Consider the following 8,160-nt stretch of genomic DNA (forward strand, 5'->3'; position numbering starts at 1 on the left):
AATATTGCCTCTACACTCCAAACTCCAAACTCAATTTTTAGGTTCTCTCTCATATTTTTCTTATTTTTAATAAAGCTAAGTAGCATAGATGCAGACGGTGAGGAAGTGAATCAAGTTGTAGAGAAATGAAATCACCGAACTAAGTGAGGATCCAACGAAAGGTGAAGGTGGCGGAGCAGCTAACAATCAAGGCACCGATGAACTCTTTTCTTTCTTTGGAGAAGTACGGATACACAGGATGCAAAATTCTGAATTCCAATCCCCCTATAAACCACATCCTATCTGTGAATTTAACATCAATTCACCGTCAGAATGGATTCCCCTATATTTGGGCGTAGTAAAATCTGAGCTGGGCTGATCGTACTTCTCCCTTCTTTCTTTGGCTCCTGCACCGTTGACAACATTCTCCAGAAGGAATAGGTCCTAATTAATAGGTAGCAATCGTTATTTTGGTTGGCCATCCAACCCTTTGGCTTTTGGACCTAAATTCTCCAAACCCAACGGTGTTTGTTTTTTTGGCTTCTGGATCCAACTGTCACTGTTTGGCTTTTGTTCCAACCTTTTTTTCCTTTCTTTGGTTGGTCATCCTACCCTTTCTTTCTTTCTTTGCTAATTATTCTTTTCTTTCCAAACCAACAACCGAGAAGAAAAAACAGAGACCAAACAAGCTCTTTGGGTTTACAACATCAAAAAAAAAAAAAAGAAAGAAAATGGTAGATTTTGAAAATTTAATAAACAATTGATATTTTTGTCTCTTTACATATTATCTATTAGACTTAACCAGTGTTTTAAAAATCGACTTGGAGGCCGAACTGATTTTTTTTCTCTAGGTCGTGGGTCGCCGGTTTGACCAACCAGGTGCTGAGTCAGAACTATGCCACATCAGCCATATGGAAATTCAAATATATGTATAATTATATTTTACATGTAATATATGAAATATTTTATATTTAATTTATATTTTTTAGTTCAGCTAAAATGTTTTATTTGTAAAAATATTAAAAATTGCAATTTGAGGCCAAATTTTTTTTTTAAAAAAAAGATACCGGGGCAAGGTGCCTATGAAGTGCATAGATCATGAAAAGTTACTCAAAATAAAAAAAAAGTCATCTTAATCGGACATTAGAGTGTAAAGTTATGGCCTCTTGAAATTCTCATACATAGTATGCAACCCGCGAACCGATCATCATGTCAAATGGGTCAATGATCCAACCGTTCTGGTCATATGGTTTTTGACCTTCTTTGGGTTTTACTCAAACCGGACCCAAAATCTTGATGGGGTGATGAAAGTGTAAGGTATATATAAGTAAGTTTCTCAAGTGCACATGATATATATAAATAATTAACCCTACTTTTTTGGGGTAAAATATAAAAATCCCCTTGAGGTTTCAATTACCTTATTTTTCTTATTATCATGAATGGAAAACATTCGCAAAAAGTACTCATTTTACCCTTATATCTATCAATTTACATAGAAATTTACTAAAATACCCTACAAAATATTTTCATTGAAAAGAATGAAGTAATTTTACTCTATAAAAACGAGTGAAGTTTAAGTTGTAAGGGTAATTTCGTAACTTTGAAATCTTCATTATTTGAACAAAGATGGAAGGTAATTGCGGATTTTCAATAAACTATAAGAAGCTTTTTTTGTGAAAATGAGACCTTAGAGGAGGTTTTTATGATTGTCAAAAACTTTAGGGGAGTTTTTTTTGGCAAGGCCGGTAGGCTCATTTGTCTATCCCAGTCTTGTGGGCGAAAATTGCCAACCTAAACCTTGGGTGGTTCTGTTGCACTATCATCATACATTCTAAACATACCCATTAGAAGGGAATAAATCCCCTTAGTCTCTATAGTGTGTATGACATTATAAAGGGAAAATTCCTGATCAATATCCTATACTTTGGCTCGAGTGACAATTTGGTCACTAAACTTTAAAATGCAACAATGTAGTACTCGAACTTTCAAAACATGATAATCTAGTACATGCTGTTAAGTGGCATGTGAAAAGACACAAATGCCCTTTAAGTGTTATCTAATTTTCTTTATCAACTATTTGCTAAAATCAAAACTAACCGTCAAAATTTTCATCCTAGCGACAATACTTTTGTCTTTCTCATCCTCTAAATATTCTGTCATCTTCGGATCAAAACCAAAGCAATTTCTAGTAGAAAAGTTTCCCTTTAACTACTGTAATTATCTTATCCGAAAAACAGAAAAAGAGAAAAGTCTCCGACCATCATCATTGGTCTCTCTCTCTCTCTCTCAAGTATCAAGACAAAGCTTTCAATTCTTCTCCTCTCTTTTACCTATAGGAATAAAATATTACCATTTTAAGTTAAAAAAATAAAAAAGAATTGTATAAAACTTAGATTTTTTTGTTCTTGGCAAAGACTTGCAACAACTTTGCTAGAAAGGTAAAGTTGTTGCAAGTATTTGTGACAAAGAACTTAGGCTCTGTTGCAAAGGTTTTGGTATTTGTGATAGAGAGCTTGGACTTTGTTTCAACTTCCTTAAGAAGATGATGAACAATGTTTTTATTTTGTAAGGATAATTTTGACATTTTCAAAAATCTTAAATCTCATATGAATTCATGTGATATACAAAAGTTCGGATATTAGATTGTTGCATTTTAAATTTGAGAGACCAAATTATCACTCGAGCCAAAATGCATAGTACTGATTTGTAATTTTCCCTATTGTAATTTATAAACTTAGCTTCCCTCGCGCTCGGCCTCTCGCTACCTTGCGCCCTTCCAGTCGCCCTAAATGTTTTTCCCTCTTAAGTTATTCATCCACCAAATCCAGTAACTCCCGCCGGAACCCTAACCCTAAATCCTAACGCCTAATCTTTTCCCTCGCCTATTCCATGATATCGTTTTATACTGCGAGATGTAGTTCTTGAACCATAAAGCAGCTCTTATTTGCTTTGCTCATCTAGTCTTCTGGGTCTGTGCTTTCTTTCACTTCCCATGATTATTAATTTCAATCAGGTAATTTGAACTTTCTCTAAGTGTATTGTTTCCCTATGATTTTCACTTGCAACGATCGTTGATTCGCTGGAGGGAAAATCCCTTCTCCATCCCCTACCCGTCGGTGAACGTGGCTGGGATGATGATATGTTTGATGCCATACCGGGGATGGTTTTAAAAGTAGTTTGATTACTTTATGTGAAAAGCGAAACTGATTTGCACCATTTCATATATTTCATCTTTTACTCATCTTGTCCTAATAAATGAAAGAAAAATGTCTCGGAACAATTGAATATATTGACAGATTTTAATGCAAGTGATGATAAAACAGACAGGGACATCAGCACTCCTCTGGGGCATGATGACTTGTTCTTTGGGAATCCCTCTGAAGCATGAAATGAACTGGATTATTAGCTTTCTTCATGTTTTTGGGCTTTAGTAACCACGAATTTGTTTTCACTGTTTTCTTTGAAATATAAGTCTGGTTTTTTAAATTTAATTCTATTACTCTGCTTTAGCTTTAGGCTGGCTCACTGGACTAGTTCTATCGTTCGAGTGTCTATGATGGTTTTAAATATACTATGAGCGATTGCCATGAAAAAAACTTTAATCTGAGGCACTGAAATCTTTTATTTGCTTTCTTCGTCTTTCAGTTTATATTGATTTCTTGTGTTAAATCCTTGCTAATTGTAGTGCTTGTGTGCCTATGATGGGTTTAAATATACTATGAGTTACTACTACTATGAAAAGAACTTGATCTGAGGCGCTTTTTTTTTTTTTTTTTTTTTTCTCTTTGATAAAAAAGTTGATGCTGTTAATTAGGTTAGCTTGATAAGTGGTTTTGAAATTGGGTTGTGCAAGTGATGATAGAACAGACAGGGACATCAGCACTCTTAGGAGTATGATGACTCGTCTATGGGAATCTCTCTGATGCATTTTCTTGTATGTCAATGTCAGCTCATATGATGGTCCTTCCCATTATGAACCGGATTATGCATTCGTAAGTTGCAGGTTCCATTTGGGTACAGTTTGAATGTTCAAAAGAGTTGAGTGTAGATTGTAGTTTAATGTTGAATTTTGATTCAGATTAAAATAGGAAATAAATCACCTCCCCTTTAAGTTAAAAAGACTACGTGGATAGGAAGGGAGTTTGGTGCGATTTTTGCACTACTTTTTTGGATGCAAAATTTGCACTGCTAAAGAATGCAAAAAGGAACAAAAACTAAACGTTTTATATCAAATGGGAATGCAAATCATACGTACAAGTTACAAGCAAATGGAAGTAAAAGTAATCTGTGTGAAATTTTGGGCCTGGTAAAGATTTACACTACAGCCGAATGGGCCTGGAAGTATTATCGGATCAAAAGATGACCGATTTTCTAACGGATTGTCACTACCTCTGAGGCAATACCATCTCCTGTTATGTAATATACAGAAGAATGTATATTTTTATTTGTTATTCTGAATTGTATTTTTGTGGTGGTTGACTCGTGATAAACTAACATACACTCAGTATTTATCATTTTGCAGTTTTCTTTTTTTTTACCTGTTCATCAGCATTATCAGTCTTATATTTAGGTTTACTGTTTACACTAGCGTGGGGCGCCCGTGCTTATCACAGGTGGGTAATACCGAATAATTGGAAGAATAAAAAATAAAGAAAAAGAATAAAAGTTGTAGAGGGATTCAAATTCAAGTCTCTACATGAATGTACCAACTAATATATGAAAGATAAAAGAGAGGAACTACAAATTTTATATATATGAGAACATTCCCATCTTACAAAGTCATTGAACCAACCAATTGTTTGTGGAACAATGCCTTTTTTAACACTTGAAACTATTCTCAAGGGAACACTTACCAAATTTTATGGAAACAGAGTTATAAATTTTATGAGAACAGAATTATATCCTATACGATTAGAAAGAAACATCAATTATAATAAAACTGTTTTCATTTGTCTTTTGTCCCTCTCTTCCAATTTTCTCTCTGCCTACCCTGTTTTCTTCCCTACAAATTCCCTCACTATACTCTTTCTTCCTTGTTCCTTTTTTCTCTTCTCTTATCCAAATTCTATCTTCTTTCTCTTCATAGTGCACAAGGTATATAATTGACCTTTTGATCCTTGACCCTTCTCCACATATTGAACCTCTTTTGTAATTTGGTAAAAGAAGAAAAAACATAAAAAAGTGCATTAAATCATAGGAAACGATTAAACATTTTAACTTGCTACATTTCCAATGAAATAAAAAAGAAAATTATCTAATTGATAGGCAGCCGATATCAATTTGCCTAAGCATGGGCAAAGAAGACATGTAGAAAAAGTTTAAAATAACAAATTTTATTTGGGTATGGTGTCTTAATTAAATACAAATAACGGCATAAATGTAAGAAACAAAGTCAAACAACCAAATTACATAAAATGGAATAATCCATCAGCATTGCTTGATACAAAAGATTGAGATAAATTAGAAAAGGAAAATAATATTACAGGTTTAGTAAAGAAAATAGCATAAACTCAACCGCAATTAATTTTTCTAATTTTTACTCATTCTTGTATATTTAAATATAAAATGAATAGAATTAAAGGTGGAATCCCCCACGTTCCCTAAATTTGGTTCCAACACATGGTAGTACCGTTATCCAATAATTTTGAGCTCCCTTTTGTCTTGGACAGGTAGTTTGTTACATTAATGTAAAAAATAAATAATTCAGTTTACCTGTCCTTGGAAGTAACCTGCATGGATATGGTGAGAGGCTATTAATTAATTTCACCAAAATTTCTTCTTTCTTAAAATAGAAGTAGAAGAGGATACTCCTCCCTCGAACAAAAGAATCCCTAAACCCTTAGCAAGAAAGACATAGTTAGCAAGGCAAGAAGATGATGAGCAACTTCTGTTTTGCTATTCAAAACCTACAATTGAAAATGGAAAACAAAATACACACAGACAAAAAAAAAACCATCAATTGGAAATACAAAACATCTGCACATAATGAGAGGCGAAACCCTATTTCAATAGTAGTAGATCTTCGAATGAAACATCGGTTGCAAGTTCCATCCATCTCCTTAACATTTCATGGACTGGTGTTAAGAGATGCCATTGTTAATTGGGAGTCGTTGCATTCAATTTCCCAATAAAAAAGGAAAACGGTTTTGTGGTAAATAACCCATGTTTAAATATTTAAAAAGAACTACAAAATTTTAGAGGGATTGGAAAGCAAAAAAGAGTAAGTTGATGTGGACAACTACATGAAATATAAAGGGTAGTGTTTCAATTTTAGTATTTTTATCACTTTCTATTAGTTTTAGTATTTAATGTTATTTAAGTTTTAGCTAACTATTATTATTTTATAATAGTTTTTTTTTAATCATACTATTTTAGTGGATTTTAAATTAAACATTTCTAAAATATACTTGTTATAATTAATGATCATTTTATTTTATATTATTATTTTTATTTTTTAATGAAATTAACTTATATGAAATTGGTAGAAACTAATTTTGAAACAAATAATTCTTACAATTCCAATAGTTTCTAATAATTCACCCATAATTAAAAATGATTTACTATTAGTTATTACAAAATAATATAATGATAATTATTTTTGTAAATTTTACAGAATTTTGAAAATTTAAAAATAAATCTTGAATAACAAAATTACTATAATACTGAAATTTCCATAATTATCAAATTACAAAATAACAAAAAAATATTTTAAAAATTACACAAAATGGGGAGGGGGGGTGTCACCATAAATTAGAAAAACAAATAAAAGATAAATTCCAAGGAAGATCCTTGAGATTGAAATAAATTGTACCTTACTGAGAAGAAAAGGTTTGATAGGTGAGTCATTCCGTAGCTTGATTGGCTTCCCAATAAACGTGATTGTAGATGAACTCTTCATTAACACAGTTTTTCAATTCTAGACACTACTCTTTGGTGTTTTGCAAATTCCAGGGGGTCGATGAGATGCTTTAGACAAGAGATCACGGGCAAGGAGTCTCCTTCAATGATAATGGAATGATTTGAGAAGTTCATTGCCAAATTATGGGCCTCCAAAGCGGACCGTGCTTCAATAAAGTTAATGGTTGAAGAGCCTAAGTGGTAGGGACATTTTACATTCCAAACAGTTGAAATTCACTTCGAGTTTACATCTTCATGAAGGCACAAGCTACATTTGAATTTATAGGCCAACTTTATTGAGAATTTCCTATTTCAGTCAAGTTTCCAAATTAATTTATCCTCTTTTGGGTAGAGGGGATAAGGATTGATTTTATTTTCCCCCAAGTATTCAAAGGAACCATGTTACAAATTTTATTTTCCATTCATACACTCCATTTTTTATTTATAACCTTACTAACAAGGAGATGATCATTTTCAATCCTATTTGGGGGAATGATTTGATCCAAGGCCACATCAACAGTCCAGAAATCTTTCCAAAATCTAATAGATCTGCCATTGTTTATCTCCCAACCTAATCTTTTGTTAAGGAGACCTCTCCCCTTAAGGATTCCTCTCCACACCCATGATATACCTTTCTTCTCCTTAACGTTCAAAAAATCCTCTTTCTAAAGATACTTTGTTTTAATAATTTTAATTGAGAGGTTATCACTCTCAACTGATATTTTTTGTCCTAGCTTTGTTAAGTTGGCCTTATTAACTCATTGAAAGTTTTTTAGCCTAGGCCTCCCCAACATTTTTGAGTGTACACCTTTTTCCAACACATCAAATGAATCATTTTTTTTTCATTGAAATTTGTCCATAAGAAGTTCCTTTGATTTTTATCAAATTTATTTATGATATTTTGGGGGAGTTTGAAAGATCTCATGAGGAATTGTGGCATTGTATTCGTTGTAGCATTTAGAAAGGTCATTCTACTTGCCAAGGATAAAGTGTTTTTTTCCAATTTGCAAGTTTGCTATTGACCCTTTCACTTAGATTTAAGAAGGTGTTCTTTGTAATTTTACCGTTTATTATGTGGGCTCCCAAATAAATATCAGGCTTTGCTTGAATTGGGATTCTCAGAATTTTTGCTTAATCTATTTGGAGTGTTTTTAGAAAATTGAAGCATCGATTTCGAGAGATTTGGGCTCGGGCCAGAAGTCACAACAAATTTAGTGAGAATGTCTTTTATTTTCAAGAAACTTGGAATTGAGGTCTTAGTAGATATCAGATAGTCATATTCAA

At 32.8% G+C, this 8,160-nt stretch overlaps 4 non-coding genes across 4 annotated transcripts; all 4 read left to right on the forward strand.

The window, feature by feature from the left end:
* The first annotated feature begins 3,280 nt into the window (after positions 1-3,280).
* On the forward strand, positions 3,281-3,366 carry LOC148792052 (small nucleolar RNA R44/J54/Z268 family). The gene has a single exon (XR_016071136.1). It is a non-coding gene; the product is annotated as a small nucleolar RNA R44/J54/Z268 family (small nucleolar RNA).
* A 157-nt stretch (positions 3,367-3,523) lies between these two features.
* LOC148792053 (small nucleolar RNA Z267) lies at positions 3,524-3,594 on the forward strand. Its single transcript, XR_016071124.1, has one exon. It is a non-coding gene; the product is annotated as a small nucleolar RNA Z267 (small nucleolar RNA).
* A 74-nt stretch (positions 3,595-3,668) lies between these two features.
* On the forward strand, positions 3,669-3,741 carry LOC148792054 (small nucleolar RNA Z267). The gene has a single exon (XR_016071125.1). It is a non-coding gene; the product is annotated as a small nucleolar RNA Z267 (small nucleolar RNA).
* Positions 3,742-3,824: 83 nt separating this feature from the next.
* On the forward strand, positions 3,825-3,908 carry LOC148792055 (small nucleolar RNA R44/J54/Z268 family). The gene has a single exon (XR_016071135.1). It is a non-coding gene; the product is annotated as a small nucleolar RNA R44/J54/Z268 family (small nucleolar RNA).
* Positions 3,909-8,160: the final 4,252 nt, after the last annotated feature.

This window comes from Nelumbo nucifera, chromosome 4 (genome assembly GCF_055504915.1).
Source record: "Nelumbo nucifera cultivar China Antique chromosome 4, China Antique-T2T, whole genome shotgun sequence".
In the NCBI taxonomy this organism is placed as follows: domain Eukaryota; kingdom Viridiplantae; phylum Streptophyta; class Magnoliopsida; order Proteales; family Nelumbonaceae; genus Nelumbo; species Nelumbo nucifera.